The 15,318-nt window shown below is 37.3% G+C and overlaps 1 protein-coding gene across 1 annotated transcript in view; it reads right to left on the bottom strand.

Moving 5' to 3' along the window:
* Positions 1–15,318, bottom strand: part of SGPP1 (sphingosine-1-phosphate phosphatase 1) — a 108,299-nt gene that overhangs the window by 59,636 nt on the left and 33,345 nt on the right. The window lies entirely within an intron of this gene.

Here is a 15,318-nt window from a genome sequence, read left to right as displayed (position 1 = left end):
AAAGAAAAAACCTTGAAGCAGTACAGAAGTGTATACATTAAAGAGTGAATTACCCTCCCATTCTATCTCCCCATTTCTCTTCCCAAAGCTGATCCGACAACTGGTTTCTTGGGTATCTTTCCAGAGATACCATATGCCATATATGTATATATTATCTACTTTTGGTAAGCATATGGGAGCATACTTTTCTTCCCTTTGATTTTTTTTTTTTAACTTGGAAATAGGTTGTAGTTAATTCCACATTTGTTTTTAGTTACATAAAATAGTCCTTTGGAATAATGTATATATATTCATTCTGTATAAATGACAGAAAGGGTTAATATGCAAAGAGCTCTCACAAACCAGTAAGACAAAAGCCTAAAGAAAAACTGACAAAGATGTGAATATATAACACGGGAAAAAATAAACATTTGGAAAAATGTTTAACTTTATAAATAAGTAAATGCAAAATAAATAAAAATAATTTTAAGAATGAAACATTTTTCACTCAGTGAAATTTGGAAAAGTTCAATAATATCCAGCCAGTATTGATGATGAATAGGGAAGCAGGTACTGTCATATACCATTAGTGGTGCTATAAATTAATAATACCTGTCTGGAAGGCAGTTTGACAACATCTGTCAATACAAAGAAATCCACAAAGGTTTACTGATCAGTTCCACTTTGTATTAATGTATAAAAATGTATACACAGGGATGGTCACTATATCACTATTTTTTAAAAACCTAGCAATATGTACAAATGGAATACTAGTTAAATTATGCTACAAGAATACAATAATAGGTATTAAAATTAAGTAGATCCTTCCTCATACACATTTTTAAATGAAGAAAACCATACAGAACCATATATATAGCTCATTTTTAAATTGCAAAAGGATATATATGCTAGTGTATACATTTTATTTTTTTAAAGATTTTTATTTATTTGAGAGAGAATGCAGGCAAGCAGCGGGGAGGGGCAGAGGGAGAGGGACAAGTAGACTCCTCACTGAGTGCAAGAGCCTGACACAGGGCTGGATCCCAGGACCCTGAGATCAAGACCTGAGCTGAAATCAAGAGTCAGCCTGCTTAACTGACTGAGCCACCCAGGCGCTCTTAGTGAATACATTTTAAAAAGTCCAGGGGCGCCTGGGTGGCTCAGTGGGTTAAGCGGGCTGACTCTTGATTTCAGCTCAGGTCTTGATCTCAAGGTTGTGAGATCGAGCCCCACATCAGGGCTAGGGTCAGGGCTAGGCGCTGAGCACAGAGCTTGTTTAAGATTCTTCCTCTCAAAAAAAAAAAGATTCTCCCTCCCCCTCTGGCCCTCCTCCTCTTGCACTTCCTCAAGAGCGTGCTCTCTAGAAGGAAAAAAAAAATTAATAAAAATAATAATTAAAAAAATAAAAATAAAGTCTACAGAAGGATTGGTCAACAGTGGTTATCTCTGAGCAGTGAGATTATTTCAGAGGGGCAGAATTATTTTTCCTTTTATATCTCAGTTATGTTTTAATTTTTTATGTAACTATGAGCAAGTTTTATTCATTCATGCTCTGAAATGACTGCATAAAATGGCTACATTAAAATGTTCTGTACCCAATCAGAAATCTTTGCTGCAACCCCCTTTTAGAAAAAGCAGCTTCTATGCTCTGAGAACAGTGTCCCCCTACACGGACTGCAGTAGCCCACAGAAACTTGCTGTTCCAGATATTTACTGTGAGGGGAGATTAGACTCCATGGTTAAAGGAAAGTTAAAGTGTAATTACCAAATACTGGAAATATTTATTTGTATATTTAAGAAGACTTTCATCGAAAAGAGCTCTTTTTTAACACTCAACTGATTTTTAAAAAACTAATTAAATGGTTCATCTCAAGGCATTCTGGTTAATTTTATTTAACTGACATTTAGCTATAAATCAATACACTTTAAAGTACAGATAATATAAAAATGTGCAAATTACTGCTGATTAGTTTAGGACTTCTCTATCAAGAATAGTGAAAGTAAGTTGTTAATGTTACTTCCTGACTTTGTAAACCTCCAATATATTGTTTTGAATAGCTGCAAAGGAATAGAGAAGTTCTTTCTCTGGAAACAAAACAACTACTGTTTTACTCTTATGTGGTTACACATATTACTAGATTTTCAAAATATCACTAATTTTGATTCTAGTGAGAACACACTCTTCATAAGAAAAAAAAATTCAGACTACTCTCCTAGAAACACCTTAAACAGAAATAGAACAAAATCTTTTTAAATGCCAACCTGTATCAGAATTTGTATTGAACACATATTTGAAACTTTATATTGAGAACCTTGAAAGAGGTAGCATATGTAGGTTAAGGTTTCACCAATATTACTAATGATATATTTGCTAGGTATATAATGTTGGAAATTCCCATCACTGCATTAGTCATGCTCTTTTTTGAACATGGTAGGGAAGATCCGTGTAAGTCTGGCAATGATTAATTTCCAATCTGGTAATACATAGTAGTCTTTTATAGTTTGAACTGATTAATTAATTATTAACAATTGGGAAATCTTCATCCTTTTTTTTTTTTTTTAAAGATTTTATTTATTTATTTGACAGAGAGAGAGAGAGAACACAAGTAGGGGGAGTGGGAGAGGGAGAAGCAGGCTTCCCACTCAGCAGAGAGCCCGACGTGGGGCTTGATCCCAGGACTCTGGGATCATGACCTGAGCTGAAGGCAGATGCTTAACGACTGAGCCACCCAGGCGCCCCGAAATCTTCATCCTCTTGTTACTGACTTATTTTAGACCTGGAAAAGTGTTCCCTACCTCTGCTCAGTCCTTAATTAGATGAGATTTTTTAATGGAGTCTTAAGCTCCAGTAGCATAAGAGAGATACACATTTCTTTCCAACTATTTTATAGTTTTATAATTATTAGGGTACTGATTTGTGGCATTTTTTTTCCCCCTGCAATAGAAATGTCCTTAAAGTGAAGTATTTTATTTTAATTTATTTTATTTTTGTGTGTGTGAAGTTTTTTTTTTTTTTAAAGATTGTATTTATTTGAGAGAGAGCAAAAGCAAGAGAGATCACAGAGGGAGAAGCAGACTCACCACTGAGTGGAGAGCCGGATGGGGGGCTCAATCCCAGGACCCCAAGATCATGACCTGAGCCGAAGGCAGACACTCAACCAACAGAGCCACCCAGGCACCCCTAAAGTGACGTATTTCAAGTTCAGGACTTTCTGCTTGCATAGCAGAAAATAAAATGCTGATTTGAAATATCTGGATAAATTTAGGCAGAAGTCAAAACTTTCAGTTTGTTCAGTTTACTCTAGAAAAAACTGAAGTTATTAAATATATGTTATTGAATGCATTAGAAGTAGGTTTATATGAACTTTGTAAACATTCTTCCTTTCTCTTTTCTTTTAAATCTAACTATGATTTATAAGGATTATTATTTTTGAGGCAGGAGAAACTATTGTTTTATATTTATGGTATTTCAGTAAAATACTGTCAATTTAGGGCACCTGGGTGGCTCAGTCGGTAGAAGCGCCTGCCTTTGGCTCGGGTCATGACCTGTGGTCCTGAGTTAGAGCCCCGCATCAGGCTCCCTGCTCAGCAGGGGAGTCTGCTTTTTCCTCTGCCCCTCCTCCAGCTTATGCTGTCTTTCTCTGTCTCTGTCTCTCTCGCTCTCGAATAAATAAAATCTTTAAAAAAATACTGTCAATTTAAATGTTGATCAATGAAGGTTATTTGAAACAGTAGTTTATGCTCTTGTATGATTATTAGTAAACATTAGTGATACATGATTTTCGTTGTACTAATTGAAATGAATTGATGTACTAATTGAAATGAAATGAATTGTTACTGATTTGTTTTCAGTTCAGAAAGAGAGTTCAGAAAGTTCAGAAAGAGAAACAAAGACGTCGCTCTTTTTTTTTTTTTAAAGATTTTATTCACTTATTTTTCAGCGAGAGAGAGAGCACAAGCAGGGGTAGTGGCAGGCAGAGGGAGAAGCAGGCTCCCCGCTGAGCAAGGAGTCCGATGTGGGACTGGATCCTGGGCCCTGGGATCATGACCCGAGCCAAAGGCAGATGCCCAACTGACTGAGCCACCCAGTGTCCAAAGATGTCACTCTTAAGGTTGTTATAAACAAGGCTTTGAAAATGATGGTGCAGGTATCTATTAAACCCATAGTGTAATTTTTATTATAAATCTTGATCACTAATGGGCATTTTCTTTTTTTTTTTTTTTAAAGATTTTTAAAATTTATTTCAGAGAGAGAGTGCACGAGTGGGGAGAGGGACAGAGGAAGGCACCCCTTTCCGTGTTTTTTTTTTTTAATAGAAAATTGAAAATGCCTGTTAATGGGGCACATGGGTGGCTCAGTCGGTTGAGTATCCAACTCTTGGTTTAAGCTCAGGTCATGATCTCAGGGTTGTGAGATTGAGCCCTGAGTCCAGCTCTGCCCTAGGCATGGAGCCTGTTTGGGATTCTCTCTCTGCAACCCCCTTCTCTTTCTTTCTCTCTCTCTCTCTGAAACAGAACAAAACACTGAAAAATAATGTTCTTCACCAGTTTTACAAATATGAATCACACAATTATTGATCTAAATGGTGGGGTTCTTTCTTAGACCTTCTTTCTTGGCATACATAGGGTTTGCAGATCATCCCCCAAAGAAAGATGAGGTAATCTGCATAAGACACTTTGCTTTCCCCTAGCAAACAGCCTCCTCTGAAATAATCCTTTTCTTTTGCTAATCACTTTCTTGCCCCCCCCCCCCCATCTTGGTCTATAAACTCCTTGGAGTGCCTCTCTGCTTGCTAGATGGAGTGCTGCCCAATTCATGAATTGTTTAATAAAGCCAATTACATCTTCAAACTTACCTGGTTGAATCTTGTCTTTTTTTTTTTTTAAGATTTTATTTATTCACTTGACAGAGAGAGACACAGCAAGAGAGGGAACACAAGCAGGGGGAGTGGGAGAGGGAGAAGCAGGATCCCCACAGAGCAGGTAGTCTGATGCGGGGCTCCATCCCAGGACCCCGGGATCATGACCTGAGCCGAAGGCAGTCGCTTAACCAACTGAGCCACCCAGGCGCCCTGAATCTTGTTATTTATCAACTCCTATTGACAGAATTTATTTTTTTTTAAGATTTTATTTATTTGATAAAGAGAGAGAGAGGGGGAGGGAGAGAGAAAGAGAAAGCACGAGCAGGGGGAGTGGCAGGGGGAGTGGCAGGGGGAGAAGTAGACTCCCTGCTGGGCAGGGAGCCTGATGAGGGCTCCATCCCAGGATCTTGAGATAATGATCTGAGCTGAAGGCAGAGGCTTAACCAACTGAACCACCCAGGCGCCCCCAACAACAGAATTTAAATAATTCTTCACATAGCCCTTCAACAAAATACTTAGCTGACTGGTGTTTGTCTTTGAGATGAAACATATGTTGTGAAGATTGCTCCAGAAGCAATTATATCTATTTCCATGGCTTTAGCTTTCACTGGATCAAATATGGCCTGGAGCCCACTACTAGACATTCATTTAAATGAGACAATTACTTTTATTTTTAAAAACCATTTTGGGATGCCTGGGTGGAAAGAGGAAGGACCACAAGAAATTATTGCCCATGAAGAACAATATTAGCAGATCTGTTGTCTTTTAATTCTTGCTATTATTTTTCTTAAAATTGATCATATATTTTTTTCAGTATAGCAAATTTTTAAATATAAAAATGCAAATACAATAAACATCCACTTAAAATGATAATTGCAAAATGTTCAGCATAGCACTTTTTAACATTCTAGTATAAGTTGCTGAAGATATATACAGGCAGGGAGCCAAGAGAGATGATTAAGACCATGAGATGATGAAAGATAAAACTTGAGATTATTTGCAGAGGTAATTTTAAAAGTCTCATTCTATCTTCTTACAATCCCATGGTGATTTTTGTGATATGAGAGAATCTGAAATCTGACTAGATTGGGACAGAGAATACATTCTTGATGTAAGAATGTAAGACTTTCTCTTTGGATCTGAGCTATTACCAAAAAAAAAAAAAAAAAAAAACTTGTTTTATGTTTAAAAATTATTTTGTGTATTAATGGTCCTGGGTGGCTCAGTTGGTTAAGTGTTGGATTCTTGACCTCAGCTCAGGTCTTGATCTCAGGGTTCTGAGTTCAAGCCTGGTTGGGCTCTATACTGGGCATGGAGCCTACTTTATTTTTTTTTATTTTTTTATTTTTTTTAAAGATTTTATTTATTTATTTGCGAGAGAGAGAATGAGAGACAGAGAGCACGAGAGGGAGGAGGGTCAGAGGGAGAAGCAGACTCCCCACTGAGCAGGGAGCCTGATGCGGGACTCGATCCCAGGACTCCAGGATCATGACCTGAGCTGAAGGCAGTCGCTTAACCGACTGAGCCACCCAGGTGCCCAATGGAGCCTACTTAAAAAAAAATAAATAAAATACATAAAAATTATTTTGTGTATGAGAGCTTTTTAAATTTCTGTGAGAAAAGGAAACAAATGATGTTGGGGAAGAAGACAGGATCTTGTCTTTTTTTTTTTAAGATTTTATTTATTTGACAGAGAGAAAGCCAGCCAGAGAGGGAACACAAGCAGGAGGAGTGGGAGAGGGAGAAGCAGGCTTCCCGCTGAGCAGGGAGCCTGATGCGGGGCTCGATCCCAGGACCCTGGGATCATGACCTGAGCCCAAGGCAGATGCTTAACAACTGAGCCACCCAGGCGCCCCGTCAGGATCTTGTCTTATTTACTAATTTCTGGTTGGCTCCCTGCCTATATGTAGCCACACCCAATTACAAAAAGACACAAGAATGGACCCCTGGGTAGCTCAGTCGGTTAAGCTGACTCTTGATTTTGGCCCAGGTCATGATCTCAGGGTCATGAGATCGAGCCCGGCCTCCCCCCTGTTCACATGTGTGTGTGTGTTCTTTCTCTCTCGAAAATAAAGAAAAATTTTTAAAAGACACAAGAATCTTCAGAGTAGCATTGTTATAGCAAAAAATTAGCAATCTGAAAGTCCATTAATAGTGTGATGGTTGAATAAACTGTGGTAGAATTATGTAATTATACCATGCAGCACTTTAAAATAAGGCAGATCGATTCAGTCATTCATAAACAAATATGTGTTGAGTCCCTACTAAATCTAGGGCTGGGAATAACGCATAAAGTATGATAGATATGGTCTCTGCCCTCACAGAGCTTCCATGCTAGTGGGGAAAGAATATAAAAAGCAAACAAATAAACAAGGTAATTTCAGTGCTATGAACAAAATACAAGTTAATGTGATAAAGAAAAACATACAGGAGATGGGGGCATCATTAGATAAGATGACCAGGCAGAGCTTCATTTAGAAGATGCTATTTAATTGAATGAAGAGGGGAACCCATCCATATGAAGAGGCAGGGGGTAGTATTCCAGGCCAGGGAGATGGCAGTGGCAAAGTCTGTGATGTTTGAGTTAGATAAATAAGCCGTTGTGACTGGAATGGAGTTTGAGTCAAAGAGGTAGGTAGGGCCAGATTATGTAGGACCTTGATGACATTCTGAAGGTATTGGGATTTAATTTCAATTACAGATCTTCCTTAACACAGGTTTATGTTCTGGTAAACCCACTGTTAAGCTGAAAATATCAAAGTCAAAAATGCATTTAATACACTACCCACTGAACATAGTTTAGCATAGCCTACCTTAGAACACATTAGTCTCCAGCTGGGCAAAATCATCCTCAGAACACGTTAGTCTCCAGTTGGGCAAAATCATCCAACACAAAGCTTATTTTATAGTAGGGGACCTGGGTGGCTCAGTCGTTAAGCGTCTGCCTTCGGCTCAGGTCATGATCCCAGGGTCCTGGGATCGAGCCCTGCATTGGGCTCCCTGCTCAGTGGGGAGTCTGCTTCTCCCTCACCCTTTGTCTCTCACCGCCGCTTGTGCTCTCTCACTCTGTTCTCTCTCTCAAATAAAATCTTTAAAATAAGAAATATTTATAAATTGATACTATGCTCTACAACAAAATGTTTTATGTTACAAGGGTCTTATTTTCAAAAATGCAACATGAATCTTCAAGGTTCATACCAAGTTTATGCTTGTAATAAGGTAATTTTACATGCCTTATCCAGCATATCCTTCTTTTTGTTTTAGTTCTGATGAGATTCCTGAAGATTTTCTTTTTTCTCTCTTTTTCATCTACACATCCATCCCCATAGCTAGCAACAGTTTTTCAATGAATTATAGAATTACTGAGGTCTTTGGTGTCTACCCTGTCTCTCCCTCTTTTATTTTTTAACAAAGAACTATCTGTTTAGGGTGATTACAATTCAGAACTATTTGGAGAGTAGGTTGAATTAGGTAATACTTCGAAGTCACTTTAAACCTTGCCATTCAAGGGTGCCTGAGTGGTTCAGTCGATTAGTCTGCCTTCGGCTCAGGTCATGGTCCTGGGGTCCTAGGATCGAGTCCCACATCAGGCTCCCTGCTCCACTGGGAGCCTCCTTCTCCCTCTGCCTCTCTCTCTCTCATAAATAAATAAATAAAATATTAAAAAAACAAAACAAAAAACAACCTTGCCATTCAAACCAATGTTATGACCCTTGTAAAGCAATTAACTCATTGTCTCTTTTTGGAGAAACTTAAAACTTTCTTAAAGGGGTGTATGCAAACTTTTTGTGGACAGGACAAGATATGCTCCCTCAACTCTATTTCTTTAATGGAAATGGATTAAAATTTGTGGTTTGTTTCTTTAAATTTTAGTAGCCTAGTAAAAACAATAGAAATATTCCCTTTGTTTTTACTCAGTCTAATATAGTTTATTAAATTTTAATGTTGAAAGGGATCTTAAAGAATATCAAGTCTAACCTCTTCATTTTATATGTGAGGAAACTGTGTCTCATAGAAGACAGAGCTAGTGCCTAAAGGTAAAGCAAATTAGAGCCAAGTCCAAAATAAAGTCAAAACAAAACTTCTGGTCTTCTAATTTCATCTGTAACATACTGGCTTGAATATGTTTCTTTTATTCCACAAACCTATTTTGTCACTGTGTTTTAGAGAGAACAGACACAGAATGGGAACATGAAAGTCAATACCAGTTTGGCATTAGCATCTTCACGCAGAATGGAATTCCTACACAAAAATTTTCACAAGAATGGACAAGAGTTCTGTAAAGTGTCAAGGTCAGGATTTGAGAAAAACCGCTCCTTGCAAGCCCAAAATCTGAAGTGAGATTTATGAGATATTAACATATCATGACATGGAATGCATTAAAGCCCCCCCCCCCAAAACAGAAGTCTATAATCTTTCCTTTCTGCTTATAAAACCATCTCATGGAACAGTCAGCCATGTTTCTTTGGAATGAGAATTTCAGATGAATGATGTATATGGAATGCCTATATTTACAGATCTGTAATAGCTAGTAACATGTTTGAGGGCTAACTGTAAGGTAAATATGGTCATTATGTCTTTTTAAAATAAGTCACAAATACCCTTAATGAGGAAGTCAGGAGCCTTCTTGAACAATAATGTTGAATCAGGAAAATTAGGTGGTTATGGGTATATTGCGGATTACTTCATACATGGGGAACATATTTTGGTGTCTGTGATTCTACTAGCAAACACCCTTTCTATACTCACCTCACAATCTTCATGTCTCAAGCAGTTGGGGTTAGTCATATATGTGATAGGTTCTGACCTCAATCCATAGACGAAATGTTACAGTCTCAGTATGGTGGGATATGAAATAAGTTGAAGAACACCAACACTATTCTCAGAGTATGGCTGGAAATCCCAGAGTGAGTCCCCTGGGAGGCAGTTCTCACTGAAGAACCCACCAAGTCTCCTTGTAGCTGGTCTGCAGCCTCTTCCTTATCCTCATGACCCATTTCCTCATGGTCTGTTAGCAGGTTTCTGGGTATAACATTAGTTTGTTTTATATCCCTCTAGTTAGGGTTTGGAAGGCAAGGAGCGTATAACTTTGTATTCAAAGTTCTCAACTCACTGGGGGCTTCCTCCTCTCGATAACTGCAACTATAGTGTTCATGATCACATGTTACCCAAATTCAAGGGCCTTGGGCTTCTTCATATTAAATCCAAGGTTAATATATGAAATTGCCTTGTTTTTCTTCTTAATAATTAGTAAACAAAACTTAAAGCAAAACATGTAAGTCTTTTTATCAGAGATTTTTTAAAAAAACAAGAAACAAATATCTATCAAAAATAGTTTTGATTACCTTCAAGTTGGGTGTAATTTTATCCCCAAGCTAAGTGAGTAATAAATAGTGCAGCTCTTCTACTGGTAGAGAAAGGCAACACTTCATTATTTATACTCCTTGTTTATTAAACATTTTAACAAACTTTTCAGCTTTATATCCTACTGTTCCCTTCCAGGTACCTTGATGCTCCACACAGACTGCAATGCAATTGTTTGCTAAACATGTCTAACACCTTCCCATCTCTGTGCTTTGGTTCATCCCATTTCTTCTACCAAAAATGTATCTTCTGCCCCACCACACTGCTCTTAGCCCATCAGAATTTTATTTCACTTAGGACTGTTCAACAGGGGTGCCTGGGTGGCTCAGTTGGTTAAGTGTCTGCCTTAGGCTCAGGTCATGATCCCAGGACATCAGGCTCCATGCTCAGCGCAGAGCCTGCTTCTCCCTCTCCCTATGCCCGCCACTCACCCTGCTTGTGCTCTCTCTCTTGTCCAAATAGATGGATAGAATCTTTAAAAAAAAAAAAAACAACAAAAACTGTTCAACAGTGTATCATAAAGTTATAGTCTGCCTGAATGTAATTAAGAAGACTGTGCATAATTACAGGCATACCTCATTTTATTACTTCTCACAGATACTGTGGGTTTTTTACAAATTGAAGGTTTGTGGCAACCCTTTGTCAAGCGACTCAACCAGTGCCATTTTTCCAGCAGCATTTGTTCACTTTGTGTCTATGTGTCACATTTTGGTAATTCTTGCGGTATTTCGGACTTTTTCATTATGATGATGATGATGATCAATGATTAGGACTCGCTGAAAGCTCAGATGATGGTTAGCATTTTTTTTTTTTTAAAGATTCTATTTATTTATTTGACAGAGAGAGACACAGCGAGAGAGGGAACACAAGCAGGGGGAGTGGGAGAGGGAGAAGCAGGCCTCCCGCCGAGCAGGGAGCCAGATGCGGAACTCGATCCCAGGACCCTGGGATCATGACCTGAGCCGAAGGCAGATGCCTAACAACTGAGCCACCCAGGCGCCCGATGGTTAGCATTTTTTAGCCATAAAGTATTTTTAAATTAAGGTATGTACATTGTTTCCTTAGATGTAATGCTATTGGACACTTAATAGACTACAGTATAGTGTAAACATAACTTTTATATGCACTGGGAAACCAAAAAATTGATTTGACTCACCTTATTGTGAAATTCACTTAATCGCAGTGGTCTGTAACCAAACCTGCAATATGTCTGAAGTATGCCTGTGTCTGCTAATAATATAGATTTTGTGAATTTGATAAAAAGTTGCCATGTATGAGCTCTAAGATCCCATATAGTCTAAAATATTTTATAATTCTGTAATTCCCCTTAACATATATAACAGTGGGAAAATGTAGACTATTTTTAGTAAAGGTAGAAAAATATTTCAGATGTAAATACTGGATTTAGGTTTATAATTAATTAATGATACTTATAAATTAACTTATATGTTAATTTTAAAAAATTTACAACTTGTGTCCATAAATAATTTAAATAAGATTTTGGGAATATGTTGCCAAGAGAAATATGTTTTAAATGTTTATCTTGTAACGCTATTTGAAACATTTTGCAGAGTAGAAAATGTTGAGGAGGGAGTATTCAGTTTTTTTTATGTTTACTATTTCAAGATTGTTATCACAGTATTTCAATCAGAAATGAGCAAAAGTAACACTATCCATTAAAATGAGTTTGGTGAGGGGCGCCTGGGTGGCTCAGTCGGTTAAGCGTCTACCTTCAGCTCAGGTCATGATCCCAGGGTCCTGGGATTGAGCCCCATATTGGCCTCCCTGCTCAGAGGGGAGCCTGCTTCTCCCTCTACCCTTGCTCAGGCTCTCTCCTGCTCTCTCTCAAATAAATAAAATCTTAAAAAAAATAAAATAAAGTGAGTTTGGTGAATTTTATCCCTAAATCAACCCAGATAAAAAGGTGGGGGAGGGGAAAAGACCCTTTAAATATTAGGGGAATTAGAATCCATTTTATTGCCAACCAGTCCCCAACCGAGTCCCATAAATATGGGCCTGGAGACTTTTGGAATCTAGGAGAACCTTTTAACTGTGCTAAGTAAAAATTGACATTTAAGCCTTGAATATATTTCATCTATATTGGAATTAAAAATATCATTTTAGTTATAAAAATCAGATTGTGAAGTAGTTGATTATGTGAAAAATTAAAGATCAACCGTACAAAGTAATATTCTCAAGAATAATACATTTATATAGCTTATTACTAGAAACTAAAGTTATATCTTCATATATACAGAATATTCTCTTTCAGATTTTTTTTTTTTTTTTTTTTAAAGATTTTACTTATTTATTTGATAGAGAGAGACAGTGAGAGAGGGAACACAGCAGGGGGAGTGGGAGAGCAGGAAGCCCGATGCAGGGCTCGATCCTAGGACCCTGGGATCATGACCTGAGCCGAAGGCAGACGCTTAACAACTGAGCCACCCAGGTACCCCATCAGATTTGCTTTTAAAGAAAACAAAAATAGATAAAATAATAAAAATAAATAATAAAATAAATTTGGATACAAATCACATTTTATTTACGGGGCATTGTAGTAATTTCAGGCAAAACATTTCAAGAATCTAAATTATCCTTTAAATATTTGCATGAAAAGTGACAAAATTCCTACCAGATAAGTTGGAAGCATTTATTTACAACCTAAACTTTTAAAAACAGCTAAAACGGGTAAAAGGCTATTATATAATTTTTAACTTTTTTAGATCATTGATCCTCTTTGAGGATCTGATGGAAGTTGTAGAATTTTTCCCCCCAGAAAAATGCACATACTGAAGCCTGTCTATGGACTGAGTATTTATTCAACATATATTAATTGAATGCCTCTTGTGTCCCAGGGACCCAGAAGTAAACAGAAGCACAAACTACTTTTGCTCATGGAGTTTCCATCATAGAGATGAAGACAAAAAATTTGCAAAGTCAATAATCCATGAGATAATTACAGGTTATGATATGTGCCATAATGGATTTCATTTAAGAGAACCCCTAATATAGGACAAGGGATAAACCTCAAATCTGAAGAGGTAATAATACTGTGATAATTTTTTTTTAAAGAATCCATTTTATATCTCAAAAGAATATGTCATGTAATAAAGAAAACTTGAAAAATATGTATGAAATCAAACAAACACTACAAACAGCATAATAGGTGAGTGTATGAACTTTTAAAACCTGAGATAATGGACTTTGTGACATAGTTGAATGCTGTTGCAGATGGCAGGGTATAATCTGTTGGTATAGCTCATACAGCAATTTTACAGTTCATTCGGCTTTCAGAAAAGCAGGGGTAACCTCCTCAAGTGCAAACATATTCTGTCATATCCTATTGCTTGCAGTGCTAGGGGCTGGGCTTTTTAAACTTATCCATGGAAAATGCACCAAGACTAAAGATGATGAAAGGAAAAGGACAAAATTAGGAAATACCAGCTAGTTGAGGTTAACAAGTTAGTGTTTATTTCTGTAAACATTTTTATTTAAAAAAATGTTTCTTCTATTTTTCTTTGAGTTTTCCCTCCTGTGTGTCTCACAAGGAGGTCATGCTTTGTTTATAAAGATCTGTAGTGACTTGGTGGGCTAAAAATGAAGAGTTTTCTAAAATGTCCTTTACAGTTAGCATGTTAAAACTTATTTTTATTGTGCTACTTACAGCTTATGTAACCACTATTAAAATTCAAATGTAAAGAGATTTCTTTTTAACTTATGTATACTACAGAAGAAACTGGAAGAACATGACCAGAATTTGACAAAATATCCTGCCATGGTACGATCCACTATGTCCGATTACAGTACTCTTCTCAAACTACTGCTTGTTTCCTTTCTCAAAAAATCTCCTTAGCAAACAATAAAAACTCCCTTCAGAAAAACTAATTCAGCTATAAAGTTGAATTTTATTTTTCTTAAAGATTTATTTAGAGAGAAGGCACATGCAAGTGGGGGGAGGGGCAGAGGGAGAGAAGCAGACTCCCCAACTTGGGCTTCATCTCAGGACCCTGAGATCATGACCCTAGCCGGAACCAAGAGTCAGACGCTTAATGGACTGACCCACCCAGGTGCCCCTAAAGTTGAATTTTAAAAATTGGTTCTTACTCATGTCCAGATTAAACAGGTTTTAAATCTAGAGAAGACATTCTTTGTTAATAAAAATGAAATTGCTATGCCAATAAAAAATCTTTGCTGTATAAAATTGTGTTATCATATACTCAAAATAAAAACATTCTAGAATTTACTCATTCCATAAGGGAATGTTTTATGAAAATTTTCTTTTAAATTATATTTGTATCACTGAATTTTTATGTTGTCTTTGAAAGAAACATTTAATAAAGATTATATATAAAGAAAGCTAGTAAATAAAAATAATTATGTAAATCTACTGTAGTAGCATTGCTTTATCTTAGGTCTTAAAATGAGTTTCTGGCATGGGCGCCTGGGTGGCTCAGTTGGTTAAGCGACTGCCTTCAGCTCAGGTCATGATCCTGGAGTCCCAGGATCGAGTCCCGCGTCAGGCTCCCTGCTCGGCAGGGAGTCTGCTTCTCCCTCCGACCCTCCCCCCTCTCATGTGCTTGCTCTCTCTCATTCTCTCTCTCTCAAATAAATAAAATCTTTAAAAAAAAAAGTTTCTGGCAGACCTAGTTTTGCAATTCATGGCATTTTATCTTTTTTTTTTTAATTAGGCTCCACCCCCAACGTGGGGCTTGAACTCACAACCCTGAGATTAAGAGTGCTCTACCTACTGAGCCAGCCAGGCGCCCCATCATGGCATTTTAAAATTACAAAATGAAATGTCCATATATTTATATAGCTTGAAAAAAATACTTATTTCTAATAGTATGTTTAATTCCTGAAACAATGAATTAGCAGTCAACTACCTATAATACTATTGGCCACAGTTTGCTGAAATGTATTTTATTCGTAAGTTTTTTTTAAAAAAAATATTTTATGTATTTATTTTAGAGAGCGAGCGAGCATGAGCAAGGGGAGGGAGCAGGAGAGGGACAGAATCTCAAGCAAACTCCCTGCTGAGCATGAGCCTAATGGTGGGGCTGGATCTCATGACCCTGAGATGATGACCTGAGCCAACACTAAAAGTCGGATGCTT

Source organism: Mirounga leonina, unplaced genomic scaffold (genome assembly GCF_011800145.1).
Source record: "Mirounga leonina isolate KUSES-001 unplaced genomic scaffold, KU_Mleo_1.0 Mir_82, whole genome shotgun sequence".
Lineage (NCBI taxonomy): Eukaryota > Metazoa > Chordata > Mammalia > Carnivora > Phocidae > Mirounga > Mirounga leonina.
This window is presented reverse-complemented; position numbering and strand designations above follow the sequence as displayed.